General features: G+C 40.1%; 1 protein-coding gene across 1 annotated transcript in view; it reads right to left on the reverse strand.

Moving 5' to 3' along the window:
• The window catches only part of Wdr33 (WD repeat domain 33), a 108,359-nt gene that overhangs the window by 40,016 nt on the left and 50,691 nt on the right, over window positions 1–17,652 (reverse strand). The window lies entirely within an intron of this gene.

Below are 17,652 nucleotides of genomic sequence, written 5' to 3' on the forward strand. Positions count from 1 at the left end.
TGCAAAATCATTCTTAAGGTATCCAATAAAAGATCACCTGAGAATGACTGCGAACTGTAAGCTTGTCATCAAAATCAAATAGATTACATCAGAGACAAACTATGGAAGTCAAAGTGAATTTCAAAATGGGTACACTTCAAGGCAGGTTTTCAAAGGTACGTTCCAAGCAACATCACACAGACTCACAGGCAACGATGAAGTTTTTAAAAGGACAAGTTTGTTTGTTTGTTTTCCCTCCACACCTCAGAACTTCCGTGCTTGCAACATATATTATAAATATGCGGGGAAATCTGGTACAGTTTTTCCTCATTGCATTGTCCCATTTACCACAATACCAATTTGAGAAATTTGAAATGCTAGCTCTCTATGTTGTCTGATAAGAAAGTGGACACATTCAGACAAGGAAGAAAGAAGGGCCTTAACCATTATTTGTAATGTGTATTTATTCAAAATGAAATCAAGATATGGCAAAATGTAACGGTTTAATTAAACCTAAATACTAATGCAGAAATACTGAACAAACCTCTAACAGTTTTCAAATGTATGATGTGCAACCAATACAAAAACTCAGACCCAGTGGAATAAAAAGGGAGATATGGCACAGACCTTATAAATCCTACTTAAGTCACACTTGTATAAACAGTGAATTGGTTTCTACAGTTTTCTACTAACTGTATGTTTACATGGAAAATTCCCAATGGCAGACCTAAAGGAAACTGCTAAGAGGCTTAGAAAGTGAAGTTAGCTTATATAATTTATAAGCTAATACAATGTAACATTCTGAGCACTTCTAATATCAGAGTGAATTATTGCACATATGGAAAAATATATAATGTGAGTCCAACAAAACCATACAGGCATAAACTCTGCTCAAATCTAAATGTCAGACAGCTGCTAGTTGTGTATGTAGTGTGCAGAGAAAGTGAACAAAGGGTACAATTTCCACTCAAGCAGAGAAAAGCCTTGAGAATTTTCCAAGGAGGCTGACACAACAGGAAATATTAAGTCTTCACAACTACCACCTAACAATGCTTAGAATGCCTATTAGTCTTCTAGATTCTTCAATTACAACTGAGAAACATTTTTTTTTCTAAGACAGGGTTTCTCTGTGTAACAGTCCTAGCTGTCCGGGAGCTACCAGGCTGGCCTTGAAATCACAGAGATTCTCCTGCCTCTGTCTCCTGAGCGCTGGGATTAAAGGCGAGCGCCACCACTGCCTGGCAAGAAACATGTTTGTTTTGTCCCAACCCTTTTTTAAAAGTTAAAAACAGGTCTAAATGTGATTATAGAGAATCTTCATCAAAGATACAGAGAAAGAATGTAACAACTTAGTGTTCTTCAATGCTCTGCTCTCCCAGTGCTTAGATTAGCACCAGGGGCAGACCTAGGAGCACTCATGTTCTCATTTTCATCAGCCATTTAAGAGATATTGTCTTCCATATATGTAGAAAGCAATGTGAAGTTCTTTAGAAAAATGGTCTACTGCGGTATGTCTATGTGTGTGTGTGCGCACAGGTCAATAATATCTATAACAAACATTTCCACAGACATAACTACATCAGGATACAAAAGTCCTTATTTGAAAAGGTACAAAGATGTAAATACTAATAGAACATTTACAGGACTGATGGTGGGGCATGAGCATGCATGCCCAGAAACTTATGAATTAAAGGCAGGACAATCAGCTACATACCATGTCTGTCAGCCTGAGTTCAAAATCGGGAATAGGGAGGCGCACACACACAGATACACACACTACACTTTTCATTCCAGCATTCAGGAAGCAGAAACAGGCAGATTTCTATGAATTTGAGGACAAGGTGGTCTTTATAGAAAGTTCCAAACCAGGGCTGGAGAGATGGCTCAGAGGTTAAGAGCATTGCCTGCTCTTCCAAAGATCCTGAGTTCAATTTCCAGCAACCACATGGTGGCTCACAACCATCTGTAATGAAGTCTGGTGCCCTCTTGTGGCCTGCAGGCATACACACAGACAGAATATTGTATACATAGTAAATAAATAAATATTTAAAAAGAAAAAAGAAAGATCCAAACCAGTCATGGTGATACATGAGACCCTGATTCCAAAAAAGAAAAGAAAAAGATGGCCAGAAGTCTGGCAGTAACAAGGTTAGCACCAAGTACATGCTACTGTTCTCAGGAAGGTGAGATAGGAACAACATTTGAACTGAGAGCTTAAGGTCAGCCTGGGTAATATTTTGAGACATTTCTCTTAAAACATGGGAGAGGCAGGCGGATCTCTGTGAGTTCGAGACCAGCCTCGTCTACAAGAGCTAGTTCCAGGACAGGCTCCAAAACCACAGAGAAACCCTGTCTCGAAAAACCAAAAAAAAAAAAAAAAAAGAATTAAAACATGGGAGTAGCCAAGCAAAGCCGTCTCAATGCTGAAGTAACAATATTTACTAGCACAGGTAACCAGGGTCAAGAATAAACTGGAGGCACGACTGAAACCTCTTATAAAAGAAGAATAAGCCGGGCGGTGGTGGCGCACGCCTTTAATCCCAGCACTTGGGAGGCAGAGGCAGGCGGATCTCTGTGAGTTCGAGACCAGCCTGGTCTACAGAGCTAGTTCCAGGACAGGCTCCAAAACCACAGAGAAACCCTGTCTCGAAAAACCAAAAAAAAAAAAAAAAAAAAAAGAATAAGAACAAAATCAATTGATACTTTCAAGTTAAGTCTTCCTCCCAAAAGTAAGATAAAGAGGTGAATTGGCTCATTTTCAGTTTGTCAGAATAAAGACTACATTTATTTTTAACTGTCCTAAGTTTAGGTACATAAAAACAACACATAATCCTGGCTGGGTATTTCATTAACCTCATGGTCATCATTGCTACTCCCAGTATCAACTGTAACTAGCATTTTTTGAAATGGTATCTGCATCTCAAAGAAAAATAAGAAGAGGTGTGACAAAAAAGTCAACAAGGTCACATGAATCCTCAAATGCTAATGGAAACAGACACTGTGCAATCTCCTAAGTGTAACTTATTACCCTAATGGGAGCAGACACCTACTGTACAATGTCCTACTTTCTACCCTAAGGCTCGCTCGCTCTTTCTTTCTTTCTTTCTTTTTTTCTTTCTTTCTTTCTTTCTTAATGAAACGAGTATTTATTTACTATTTATACAGTGTTCTGCCTTCATGTATTCCTGCAGGCCAGAAGAGGGCACCAGCTCTCATTACAGATGGTTGTGAGACACCATGTGGTTGCTGGGAATTGAACTCAGGAACCTTAATAAACACACATACTGGTTAAATAACTGAACATATATACTAGAGCAGAGTGGAATCTCCCAGGAGTACTTCAGGTACTTACTGTACTCTCAAGGAGGCTAAGAATACATAGATTGTTGAGTGGAAGCTGTGTGGCATGACTTCATTCTAAAGGTGAGGTGTAGAAAAGGGACAGAACCAATAGTAATAAAGTCATAGCAACAGTATGCATTCTTGACAATGAGATCAAAACAGCACCTATGTTCTTCCCCAATAAGAACTCTCAAGTCGAATCACAAGGAAGTACCTGATAAATTCCAGTTAATGGATGGGTTACAAAATACAATGAAATCATTCAGAAATACACACTCCAAGACAATGAGGAAAATCCTGCAAGTATTAAGATGGAGAAAAAAAGCTCTGAGCTGACTGTGATGGTATAGGCCTCTAACCCCAGCACTTCCGAGGTACACAGAGGAGCACAGCAAGCCTGCTCTACACAGTGAGTTCCAGGCCATCCAATGCTACACAGTGACACCTGTCTCAGAAAACAAATAAAAAAGCTTTGCATCTAGAATTCCCAAGCATGGCATGAAATAAAAACCTTACAAACTTTTTAAGGTTTTGCTTCTTCTTTTCTCCCTCTCTCTCCACTGTAACCCAGGCTACACTGGAACAATCCTGCCTCAGCCTTGCATGTGCTGTTATTGCAGGCTTGAACTTCTTGTTCTTTATCAAATAAATACAGACAAAAATATTTATTAAGTCCAAGAGGTAGTGCAAGAATTACTTTTTTTAATTTACTTATTATGTATACAGTATTCTGTTTGCATGCCAGAAGAGGAACCTGATTGAATTAGAGATGGTGGTGAGTCACCATATGGTCCGGGAATTGAACTCAGGGCCTCTTAACATCTGGCCATCTCTCCAGCCCCAGTGCATGCCTTTACTCCCAGCACTTTAGAGACTGAGTTCAAGGCCAGCTGGATCTACATAGGGGGTTTCAGAATAGCCAGGCCTACAGAGAAACCCCGGGAAAAAAAAAAAAAAAAAAAAAGAAGAAGAAAAGGGGAGAGGGTGGATAGTATATAAAAATTTTTATTCAATGCCAACAGTGAGGACCAGGTGTAGTAGTACAAACCTTTAGTGCCAGCACTTGAGAGGCAGAGGCATGTAGATCCTTTTAAGTTTCAAGACCAGCCAGGGCTACTCAATGAGATTTGTCTAAAAACAAAACAAAATGAACTACGTGGGCTAAGAATGTTTTAGCCCAGAGGCAGATTGCTTGCCTACCAGATGAGGTCATAGGTTCAAATCCCAATAGCACAAAATAAAAAACTATTCTTTATCAAACAGACCATCTCAGCAGTATCCAGGATGAATCACGGGAATTCCTAAGTACGCCTATCAGTAATTCTCTTGCTCAGTAGAGGAGTAATTCTTGGGTACACACTTGTAGTACCAGTATTCAAAACCTAAATAAAAAAAGAGGAGCTCCAGTTTGAGTTCAGCCTGTGCTACACAGATTCTAAGTAAAAGGGAAAGGGGCCAGACAATGGCTCAGCAGTTAGGAGCACTTTAGACTGGAAAGGGCCCAGGTTGAATTCCTAGCACCCACAGCATGGTTCATAATCATCCCTAACTCCAGTTCTGAGGGGTCCAGCACCCTCTTCCAACCTCCTCCAGAATCAGGCATGTACCTAGGGCATACACACAGACAAAACATTTATACACATAAAATTCCAAAAAGTAAGTGCTTATCAAGTAAACAGAGTAACTGTAAAAGGTGGAATAATGAACTAGAGGTGCTCAGCAGTTAGAGCAATTATTGCTTTTCCAGAGGACCTGGGTCTGGTTCCCAGAACCCACATGGTAGGTCACACCTGTCAGTAACCCCCGTCTGGGGATCTGATGCCTCCTCACTCCCTCAGGCACCAGACACAGACAGTACACACATACATATAAGCAAAACACTCATACCAATAAAATAAATATAAAAATAAAAACTTTTAAAAGAATTAGAATAATTAAATAATTTGAAGTCAATAAAAGTATATTTTAATATAGTTTAATTCCAATAGGTACTTGTGTTCAGTACTCAAACGCTATACAATAGGTAATAGTCAAAAACTTAAAAAAGAGGGGCTGGAGAGATGGCTCAGCGGTTAAGAGCACTGGCTGCTCTTCCAGAGGACCTGAGTTCAATTCCCAGCACCCACATGGCAGCTCACAACTGTCTGTAACTCCAGTTCCAGGGTATCTGACTCTCACACCAATAAACATAAAATAATAAAAATAAAATTAAGTTTTAAAAAAAAACTTAAAAAAGAAAAACAAAAAACCAATCATGCTTATATAGCTCAGATGACATGGTACTAGTTATGTCCTTATTCAATTTACTGAACCTTTCGCAAGCCTTAATACTGGCACATGTAAAATGGAGAATACTATACAAATAGTAGGTTATTTCAGAAACTAAATAAAATACATGAAGCACTTAGCATCATGCTAGATTCTAAATGTTCAATAAATAAGAGTTTTTGTTTTGACTGAATCTGTCCTGAAGAAGTTCACTGTGGAACTATTTCAACAGACCTAGATATCCAAGAACTGTTGTCAATGGGTAAAGTACAGGAGGCAGAAAATGACCTGAGGGTTCTTTCCCAAAAGAAATCCCTTAAATTTTGTTTTCAAATGATCCCTGAAAACAATAACATTAGTAATTCTCAACATCCCAGCCTACACAAGCAAGCCTTGGTTTGGGATTAAAGGCATGCGCCACCACCGCCCAGCATGAGTCTTTAATTAATCACTTACCTCTAAATCTTCCAATATGGAGAACCTTAAACCTAACTATTTAAGTTAGTGTTGGGGGATAGCTCAGTGGTGGAGTGTCTGCTATGTACTGAGTATGAGAAACCCAGATTAAAATCTACACACATGCCAGGCATTGATGGTGCACACCTGAATTCCAGCACTCAGGACAAAGAGGCAGGTAGATCTCTGTTGAGTTCGAGGTCAACCTGGTCTACAGAGTGAGTTCCAATCCAAGACAGTCAAGGCTACAACAGAGAAACCCTGTCTCAAAATAAATCATTTAAGAAAGAAAAGGAGGGAGGGAGGGAGGGAGGGAGGGAGGGAGGGAGGGAGGGGGAGAGAGAGAGAGAGAGAGAGAGAGAGAGAGAGAGAGAGAGAGAGAGAGAGAGAGAGAGAGAGAGAGAAATGGAGAACTGAGCTTGGTGTAGTGGCATATGCCTGTAGTTCCAGCTACATGGAAGGTTCAAACAGGAGGATCACTTGCATTTGGAAGTTCTGACTGTAGTGTACTATGTCAATCAGGTGTCAGCACTAACTTTGGAATCAGCACAATAACTCAGAAGTGAAGAACACCCAGGTTGCCTAACGAAGAACAAGCCCAGGACAAGAAACAGAAAAATAAGCCAGACATATTGATATATGCCTTTAATCCCAGCATCTGGAAAGCTGATATATCTCCATGAGTTTGAAGCTAGCCTGGTCTACATATAGTTCCAGGACAACCAGAGCTACTTAAAAAGACCCTGCCTTCAAAAACAACAATATATTAAAAAAAAAAAAAAAAAAAAAAACAAACATAAAAACAAAAACATAAAAAAAAAGGCAGGGAGAATATTATGCAAGATGCTAGAAACTGAAAGAAATGGAATCAAGATCTCAATGCAAAGTGAACTAACAGCAGACACAAGCAATATTCTCAGTTACAGTCAATGGTCAGAAAGATGACTCAGTGAGTGGATAAAGTACATGCCTCTAAGCCTGACAATTTGAGCTCAGACGCACATGGCGGAAGAACAAAACCAACTCCTCCAAGGTATCCTCCGACCTTCGCATATGCACCAGAAACACAGACACACAGAAACACACACACAATAAATGTAAACACAAGTAAATATGTATCAAAGGCTCTGTGTTCAGTGGCAGTCCAATGACAAGGGCTGAGGTATAGCACAGAATTCTCCATAGGGTACCCTGTCCAGGAAGCCATTCCTGATTTCATTTCAAGTTTAATAGAACAGCTATCTGATGTGGGAGTCTTCTGTTTTGTGTTGATTTCATTGGTTAAATAAAGAAACTGCCTTGGCCTTTTAATAGGACAGAAAATTAGGTAGGCGGAGTAAACAGAACAAAATGCTGGGAAAAAGAAGCCGAGTAAGGCAGTCGCTATGATTCTCCCACTCCAGACAGACGCAAGTTAAGATCTTTCCTGGTAAGCCAGCTTGTGGTGCTACACAAAATACTAAAAATGGGTTAGATCAATATGTAAGAGCTAGCCAATAAGAGGCTGGAGCTAATGGGCCAAGCAGTGTTTAAAAGAATACAGTTTCCGTGTAATTATTTCGGGGCATAAACTAGCCAATGCGGGAGCTGGGGTAGCCGGAACGCAGCCCCGCCGTTCCTCATACTACAGCTATCTTTGGCTATTGCCAGACAACTGTTTTCTTAGCAAAGTTAAGAGTAAACTGGAAAAATACAAAAGAATAAATAAGGTAGCATAAAGTTTATAAAAATGCCGTAATATGGACCATGATGAACGGAAAGGGGAATGAAGAAAAGAGAAAAAAAAAAGCAGTTGAAATTTAGCCTAATAATAAACTAAAGCAATTCCACATCAGACTATAACACACTTTCCTCACTACACATATATCACAATGAAGTCTAACCTCCAGGAAACAGTGGACCTAACTCCAAAAGAAAGACAAGATAACTTATCAATTTTATCAGTCAAAAGAAGCTACTATCCAAATATAGGATCAACTGAGGATTTACAAGTTTGAGAAAGGTTGAGCAGAAAGAGCAAAAGGAAAAGGCTAAGTGGCTCTAAGAAGAATAAATGGAAATATTAGAAGTAGTCAAACAACATATGCTTCAAGAGTTTCAAGAGATTTTAGTCACTAAAAGCAAACTTACTGAGCTGAGGGGTGGCTCAGTGGTAGACTAGCTGCCTAGCTCAAAGTCCTGAGTACATTCACAAAAAGATAGAAAAAAGGAGGAGGTAATAAGAGACCTGGCAGAGAAAAATAAAACAGACCACTAAGAAAAATGAAACTTAGAAAACTAAAAATTGCCAGATGTGTTGAGTAACAGACTCAACATCTGTCTGCTAAGAATTCCATAATATACAGAAAAAAAGGAAACAAGAAAAAATACTCAAATGAAATAAAGATCACCAATTTTAAATGAGTCCAAAAAGCTGAAGTTTAGAGTATTTTCGTCTAAACAAAGAAAAATGGTGACTAAAAGGGCACAGACAGCTGGCTGGAGAGATGTGTGGTGCTTAACAGGATCTGTTGCTCTTCCAGGATTAGAACTCAGCTCCCAGAACCCATTAGCTGGCCAGCTCACTCCACCTGTAACTGCAGCTCCAAGGGACCTAATACCCTCTCTGGCTTCCAAGGGTGCGCACGCGCGCGCACACACACACACACACACACACACACACACACACACGTATTTTTATCAAAGTGTGTCCAAATGTCGAAGAAAGACCTATTTTACATACTAAGTACTAGGCCAGCTAGAATTACAGTGAGATTCTGTCTCAAAAATAAAGGGGCTAGGGGGACAAAGTAGCATCTAACTTCTTGTCAGGAAAACTGCTAATTTTCTGAGGGAACCTGGCATGGTGATTAAGCCTGTAACACCAGCATTTGGAAGGCAGAGACAGGCAGAACTGGATCTCTGAATCCCAGGCCAGCATTGTCTGAACAGCCAGCCAGCTGAGGCCAGTCAGGCCATTAAGACATGAGACTGTCTTAACAAACAAACATTATATTAAATTCTCAAATAAAAACATTTCTTGGCCGGGCGGTGGTGGCGCACGCCTTTAATCCCAGCACTTGGGAGGCAGAGGCAGGCGGATCTCTGTGAGTTCGAGACCAGCCTGGTCTACAAGAGCTAGTTCCAGGACAGGCTCCAAAACAACAGAGAAACCCTGTCTCGAAAAACCAAAAAAAAAAAACTGTAAAACATTTCTTAAAAAATTTTAAATTCCTAGACAGGCAGTGATGACACATGTCTTCTTTAATGCCAACACTTGGGAGGCAGAAGTAGGTGGATCTCTATGAGTTCAGGGGCAGAGCCTGATCTACATAACTAGTTCTAGGACAGTCAGGACTACACAGAGAAACTTTGTCTCAAGGAAAAAAAAATTTTAAAAAAATTAATTTATGAGGGAAAAGTTATACCCTACTGGAGAGATGAGGCTAGCCAGGGCTACATATGCGGCTGCTGTCTCAACAAACAAACAAAAATACTATTAAATTTTCAAAGAACAAAAACATTTTTAAAAAATTTAAAATATTTTGAGGGAAAAGCTCTTTTTACACCCTACTGGAGAGGCGGCTGAGCAGTTAAGGACACTGGCTGTTCTTCACAGGATCTGGATTTGATTCCCAGCACTGGCAATGGTGACTCACATTGTCTAAGTCCAGCTCCAGTAGATCCAACACCTTCTTCTGACCTCCTTGAGCACCAGGAACCCATGTGGTACACAGGCGTACATGAAGGCAAAGCACTCATTTACATTAAAATAAAAAATAACTAAAATAATTTTAAGTAAGATAAAATTTATTTGCTCAAAATGCAAAACTAAAAATCTAAAATTTGAGGCTGGAGAGATAGGTCAGCAATGAAGAGCACTGGCTGCTCTTGCAGAGTATTCAAGGTTGTTCCTGGGCATCCATCTGGTGGCTTACAAAGGGTCATAACTCCAGTTCCAGTGAATCCAGTGGACCCTCTTCTGGCCTCCACAGGCATCAGGGCCACACACAACACACAGTGTACTTAACACACATGCAGACAAAACACTCAAACATACAAAATAAAAGTAAATATTAAATTAAAAAAAAAACAAAAAAAACCAAAATTTGCAGAGATGGAAGTTTTAATGACATTTAGATAAATAACTAGAATGTGTGAAAAAAACTAAGGATTAGTTAATTATGACATTCTCAATAGCTCATAAAATGTAAGAGTTAAGAAAAAAATTATCACACGTTAGCAAGAAGGCTCGGTGGGTAAAGGCATTTGCTGTGGAAATTTAACAACCCTGTTTTTTGTTTTTCAAGACAAGGTTTCTCTGTAGCTTTGGAGCCTGTCCTGGAACTAGCTCTTATAGACCAGGCTAACCTCGAACTCACAGAGATCCACCTGTCTCTGCCTCCTGATTGCTAGGATTAAAGGCATGCGCCTGGCGACTAGTTTTTTTTTTTTAGATTTGTGTAGAAATTCTAGTAAGGTATACAACAAAGTCAGACACTGCTGACCACAATCCTGGCACTTGTTGGTGGAGGCAGGATAAAAAGAAGTTCAAGGTCATCCTCCACTACCTTCAAGTTTGAGGCCAGACTGAACAGTGCAATATTCTTGATTAAAAGAAGAAAAAAAAGCATGGGAGAGGGGGGAAGGCGCAAACTATTAACAAAATCGTGCTTACCTTGGATATGAGACTGAAAGGGGACCCGCAGGACTGACATATCATACTATATAACTTCCATTTTAAATTTTATTTTTCTCTCTCTCTTTTTTTTTTTTTTTTTTTTGGTAGGGTTTCCCTGTGTAGCTCTTGGCTTTTCTTAAGCTTGCACTGTAGACCAGGCTGGCCTCGAACTCATCTGCCTGCCCCTGCTTCCCAGTGCTGGGACTAAAAGTGTTTTCCACCACCATCAGGATGTATTAAATTTTCAATGAGTACTTAACTACTTTTATTAAAAAAAAAAAAAAAAAAAAAATTGGAAATTTTAGGAGAATCATTTCTACATTAACTCCAGCCAGTTCTTTTCTAGCTCTCCACCCTTTTCTCTCCAAATACGGGTGTGTTTGAATGGATCTTACAAACTCTCCAATTCTAACTTCCATTAGATGAATAAACAAGAGTACATTTGTTACCATGCAAGCCTGTAGGGGAAAATGCGCCTTAGTACTGCACTTTGTCTTCAGCCAGGTTGGCGAGGAAATGGTGCAGCTCATAAAATCAAATTACATGTGCTAATACAGAGGTCAGCAATGTTATGTCTGCTGGTACTGTTATCACCTGTGATTTTCCCAACCTTACTGGAGACAAGACATGTCAACACCAAAGCAGATCCACTTAACCATGTCAAATAAAACTTCCAACAACATATACCAAAAGCAGGCACAAATGATATGCTTGGTGTTTCCTCAAGAGTATATCTATATAACCAGAGATTATGCATCTTTTATGAGGTAAGCACGCAGAAATCACGTGATCAATGTGTCCCTGTGGAAGAACGCAGGTTAACCAGGTATGTGTAACAGGTCTGCCTCTGTCTGGGGACCTGTGTAGTGTCAGAATGTGTAATAGTGTGGGTCCAGTTTCTGGACTGAACTTAGCCTCAGTCATCACAGGGAACATGAAACCAAAGTCAAAGCAGTGGGCAGCAGGAAGGCCTCACGCTCTCTTCTGTCTTTAAGGAATGTTTTCTGGGGCTTGGAGAGATGATGGTTCAGAGGTTAAGAGCACTAACTGCTCCTGCAGAGGACCCAAGTTTAGTTCTCAGCACTCACAGCAGGCAGCGCACAACTGCCTGGAACTCCAGACCCAGGAGATTCGATGGCCTCTGTGACAGCCTCTGCTGGCACCTGCGTGCACGTGATACCTATAAACTCATGTAGGCACACATACACAAAAATAAATAAAACTTTGGAAAAAAATGTTTCCTTTCACTGAACAGTCTTAGGGACACCAACAAGAAAAAAAAGCAAATGGTGGAGAAAAAGGTTAGAAGGCAACAAAAGTTCTAATTCACAAATATTCATAATGGAGGATTTGAATCTTGTTTGAGTTCTTGTTTTTATTAAAAGAGGACCTCACTCTGCAGCCCAATGTGGCCTAGAACTGGCTATGTAGCCCTAGCTGGCAAACTCGTAGTGTCCTATGTCACCCTCGCAAGTGCTGGGACTATAGGCACGCATCACAGCCAACACACCAACTCAAGTATTTGATTTTGACTCTAATTAAAATGACTATTAAAAATGTTCAGAATAAGGCCCAATCATGTGAGCAAAGGCCTTACCGCACAGGCCTGACCCACTGAATCAGAGCCCTGGATCCTAAAGGGAAGGAGATCTGACTCCCAAAATTGCCCATTAACCTCCCCAAACACATGTACACACACCGGGGGGGGGGGGGGGGGGGGTGGATCACTTCTTTTAGCGTTCAAAATAAGGGATGGATGGCAATAAAATTTTATTGGTAGAATAAATGCTGGATTCAATTTGTGGCACTGAATAAACTGGAAGCTCAAGATCATCCTGATACGTAGTGAGTGTGGGGGTAGCCTGGGATTTATGAAACCCTGCCTTTAAAAAAAAGTCCAAAATAAACAATTCATATTTCAAGATATTATAAACCTACTAAAACACATCAATGTAAAGAACATTCTGCTAAAAAAACTATGTAGTAAAGCTCAGAATAATATCTCAATAACAAGAATTTATCTACCTAGAAATTTAAAACATAACTAATGGGTCAGGAAAGACTTTAAAAAATAAGTATTCAAAAAAAAAAATGTGGGAATACACACCCATAATGAGGCAGGGGAACCAACACAAAGCTAGTCTGAACTACATTGTTACACTGTCTCCCAGACAAACAAACGCCAGTAGATAAACACATTAAAAATAAACTTAGAGATGGAAAACATAGGGAGTGAATTCCCTTGAGTAAGCCCGTAATTCTGACAAGAGGGCAAAGGTATGATGAGGATTAACATAAAAGAAAGGTTTTTAAAGAGCTAGGAGGTGGTGGCGCACATCTTTTAACCCAGCACTCAGGAAGCAGAGACAGGCAGATCTCTATAAATTCGAGGCCAGTCTAGTCTACAGAGCTAGTTTCAGGACAGATAGGTCTACACAAAGAAACTCTTGTCTTGAAAAACAAAACCAAAGAAGAAAGGTTTTTCAAAGCCTTGAATGATAGCACATATCTTTAGTCACAACACTTGAGACAGAGGCAGGCAGATCTCTAGCCAAGACTATATCATCAGACATTTCTCAAAAAACAAAACAAAAACATAAAAATGTCATGTTATAGATATATGCATGTGGCTTACATACAGTTAGCATTATCAATGATACATCTAGCCGGGCGGTGGTGGCGCACGCCTTTAATCCCAGCACTCGGGAGGCAGAGGCAGGCGGATCTCTGTGAGTTCGAGACCAGCCTGGTCTACAAGAGCTAGTTCCAGGATAGGCTCCAAAACCACAGAGAAACCCTGTCTCGAAAAACCAAAAAAAAAAAAAAAAAAGAAATGATACATCTAAATGTGAGAATCACTACTAAAAATAATAGTATAATCACATGCTATCCTAACTCTCAACTCAGTATTTTTCCCTAAACAAATCTTTTACTGCCTCCTAATCAATTCCAACCTCCTCTTAAATCAGCTAAAATGTATGTTCTTTTCCACACATGCTATGTCTTTTAGTATCTTCCGTTGGTATATTTGACAAAAGCAACACACATGTGCTTTGCCCTACACTGTGCGCAGTGCTTTCTGTGAATGTCTGTGACGCTCAGAACAACCTGGTGATCAAAGTACTACTAGCCATGACTTAGATGGAGAGACACACACTGAGAAGACTACCCTACTAGCAAAGTCAGGGTTGTTGGCCATAGCTGGACAAAGAAAGAGCTAAGAGCTCAGGAGATGATTCGGTGGTTAAAATAACTGCTACAGAACCCATATAGATGCCAAGGGAGTGTAGTGGCCCGCCTGGAATCCCAGTGCTTAGAAGGCAGAGATGGGGCTCACCAGGGAAAGCTAGACTGGCTGACCAGAACAGCAAAACAGACAAGCTCTGTATTCAACCGAGACCCTACCTCAATAAATGAAGCAGAGAGCAATCAAGAAAGGCTACTGACAGGAACCTTAGGCCTTCATTGCATGTGCACTTGCACACAAGAATATACCCACAAAAGTGTACATGTATGCATGAACACACTCTACAAACCCATACAACACATGTTCTAAAAAAGAGCCAAGATTACCATAACAAAAAATCAAGGACCTAAAATTCTGGAGCTGCCAGAAGAAAGAAGCCCAACCACTAAAAACAGCAATTACATTTTTTGTTTGTTTTTCTGTTAACATCTTTAATGACATTTATTTATTTGGTAAAAGGGCACACACATACAATTAAATGTACAAGGAAGTCAGAGGACAATTTCGGGAGTTTGTTTCTTCATCATCTGGATCTTGAAAATCAAACTAAGGTTGACATCAAGTTTGGCAAAAACATTTACCTGTTGAGCTATCTTGTCAGCTCTGTTGCTGTATAGTTTATTCCTCTTTATTTAATTAATTTATTTTTTCCCATACCTTACGGAAAAGGTTTGTTTTCCATACCTTATCCTCCTGTTCCAAAGAAACAGACAGAATAGGAGCAAACTTGCTTTCATCTGTTATTGAAAGGATATAAACTAGAGTTTTTGTCTGATTTTTTTTTGAAACAGGATCTAGCCTCAGCCTCACAAGTACAGAGATTAAAAGAACGCACTGCCACACAGAAGACAATACAAATCCACTCACACATACACACACCCCTACACCTAAAATGGACTGCAGGCATAATTCAGTGGTACATTTATCTATCATGTGCAAGGCTCTGGATTGTTCCTCCAGCGCTATAAAACAAAAACCTAACTTCAACTAATCTTTTTGTGTGAAAGAATGTTGTTCTGAAAGCTTTAATACCATCAGGCATGGTGACTCAATTAACTGTAGTCACATACAAGAAAGGCAGAAGCAGATGCTGGGCAGTGGTGGTGCACGCCTTTAATTTCAGTACTCGGGAGGCAAAGGCAGGAGACTGGATCTCTGTGAATTTGAGGCCAGCCTGGTCTACAAGTTCAGGACAGGCTCCAAAGTTACAGAAACAACCAAAAAGAAAAAAGAAAAAAAAAAAAAAAAAGACAGAAGCAGAAAGTTCATTAACTAAGGCTAGCCTAAGTTACTTTACAAATTTCAGGCTGGTCTAAAGTTTTACATTCTTAAGTTTGTTTCATATAAATTTTACTATCCTTCTGTATAGTAAAACCAAATTCTTTTGTTTCTAAGATTTGGAGAACAAATCTTCTATGGAAACATCATCATCATATATAAGGAGTGTTACTTCTTGAAGGGTGGAGGTTGGGGAGATACCTTAGTTGGCCTGGAACACAGATCCACATGCTTCTGCCTCCTGAGTGCTGGGATTAAAAGTGTTTGCTACCATGCCCCATTTTCTGTTGTTTCTCAAAGAAATGTGTCTTGCTTTTTCCACTGTGCTATAGATGACACTAACCAGATGTATTTATTTATTTTTATTTTTTTTTAATTTTAATTTATTTTTAATTTTTTTAAATAAATATTGATCAAGCCTTATCAATAAACAACATTTCTGGATTTAAAATTTACTCAAATTTTACTTAATTATAAGAGAATTGAGGTGTAAGGCACTGGGAAGATGACTCAGTCAGTGAAGCATTTGCTAGCTAAACAGCAAGAAGACCCAAGTTCACCTCAGAACCCATGGTGGGGGTGGGGGGTGCTTATAGGGCTGGAGAGATGGCTCAGTCAATGTAGGTCAACTATGCAATTCTGAGGACCTAAGTTCACCTCGGAATCCATAGGGGTAGGATGGGAGGTGGAGTAGAGTATGCTTGTAAGGCTGAAAAGATGGCTCAGCTGTTAAAGGCACTGGCTGTTCTTTCTGAGGTGCCTAATTCAAGTCCCAGTAACCATATGGCAACTGTCTGTAATTCCCAGTCACATGACCTGGTCATGAATCAGGCATGCGCATGGCACACAAAACTACATGCAGGCAAACGTTTATACACATTCTTAAAATTTTTATTTATTTATTCATTTTTGAAATATTCTTGTAAGCCTAGTACTGTGGGGGTTTGCTGGTAGACCAGTCTAGCCTATTACAATCCCGAAGCCTCAACGAGAGACCCTGTCTCAACAACAACAACAACAAAAAGCAGATGGCTACCAAGGAACAATACCCAAGGATGACTTCCGGCCTCCAAACATACACGAGAACATGTACATACACACACCCACAAATGCTTACGTAAAGAATTCAGTATTGAAGAGCGTATCCTCAGCTGGGTAAGGTGGCACATGTCTTTAATCCTTGCACTCTGGAGGGAGAGGCAAGAGGGATCTCTGAGTTTGAAGCCAGCCTGGTCCATACAGTGAGCTCCAAGAAAGTCAGGGCTACATCATGACCCTGTCACAAAAGTCCAAAAACAAGAAGAAAACACACACAAAGAATATCCTTGGTTTATCAAAAAAATATGGAAGAGACCAATCTTGGAGTTTACTAAATGACAAACGTTCTTTCAAAACCTTCCATGTTTTAAAGGTATCACCAGATTTATATGAATGATCAATACAAATGGTGGTTATAAATTACCATTTTTGAGGGCTGGAGAGGTAGCTCAGCGGTTTAGAGAACTGACTGCTCTTCCAGCACTCGCATGGCAGTCCATAACTCACTGTCTGTACCACCCTCACACAGACATACATTGCAGGAAAAACACAATGCACACAAATAGAAATAAGAAAGTATAAAGGGGGGAAGGAATTACCACTTTTTTTAATTGTTTTGTTTTGAGACAGAGTTTCACTGTATAGCCATGGCTGTCCTGGAACTCACTCAGTAGACCAGGCTGGCCTATAACACACAGAGATCCACCAATCTCTGCTGGGATTAAAGGTGTACAGCACCCTTTCCTGGCTTAAAATTATTTTTTTATTAACACAAAAATTACCTAATCATATAGAAAGTCTCCTATCATACAGTTAGAAGCACATGCTGCTTTTCCAGAAGAGCCAGGTTTTATTCCCAGCACCCACAGGGCAGCTCATAATTGCCTGGGTAGCAAGTTGGGATGAGAAATGGCCCCCATAGGTTCTGGTCTGAATGCTTGGTCCACAGCTGGTGGAAGGGCGTTGAAAAGGATTAGAGGTGTGGCCTTCAATCCCAACACTTGGGAGGCAGAGGTAGGCAGAGGCTGAGTTTGAGTCCAGCCTTGTCGACAGGATAGCAAGGCTAACCAAAGAAATTGCTGGAAATGGGAACGCTGGGTTGGTTGGAGGAGACGGGCTTTGAGGTTTTAAAAGCCCAGGCCAGGCCCAGTTCCACCATGCCCCCACATATACACCCTCTACTCCAAACAGCCAATAAGATGTAGCTCTCAGCTACTACTCGAGTGTCATGCTTCTACCATGGTAGTTCACGGACTCACAAGTTCCCAACTAAACAAATGTTTTCTTTTATAAGTTGGCTTGGTCATGACATCTCATCACAGCAATAGAAATGTAACTAAGAGAGCTTGTAATTCCAGTTCCAGAAGATATGACACCCTCTTTC

This window comes from Chionomys nivalis, chromosome 14, assembly GCF_950005125.1.
Source record: "Chionomys nivalis chromosome 14, mChiNiv1.1, whole genome shotgun sequence".
Classification (NCBI taxonomy): domain Eukaryota; kingdom Metazoa; phylum Chordata; class Mammalia; order Rodentia; family Cricetidae; genus Chionomys; species Chionomys nivalis.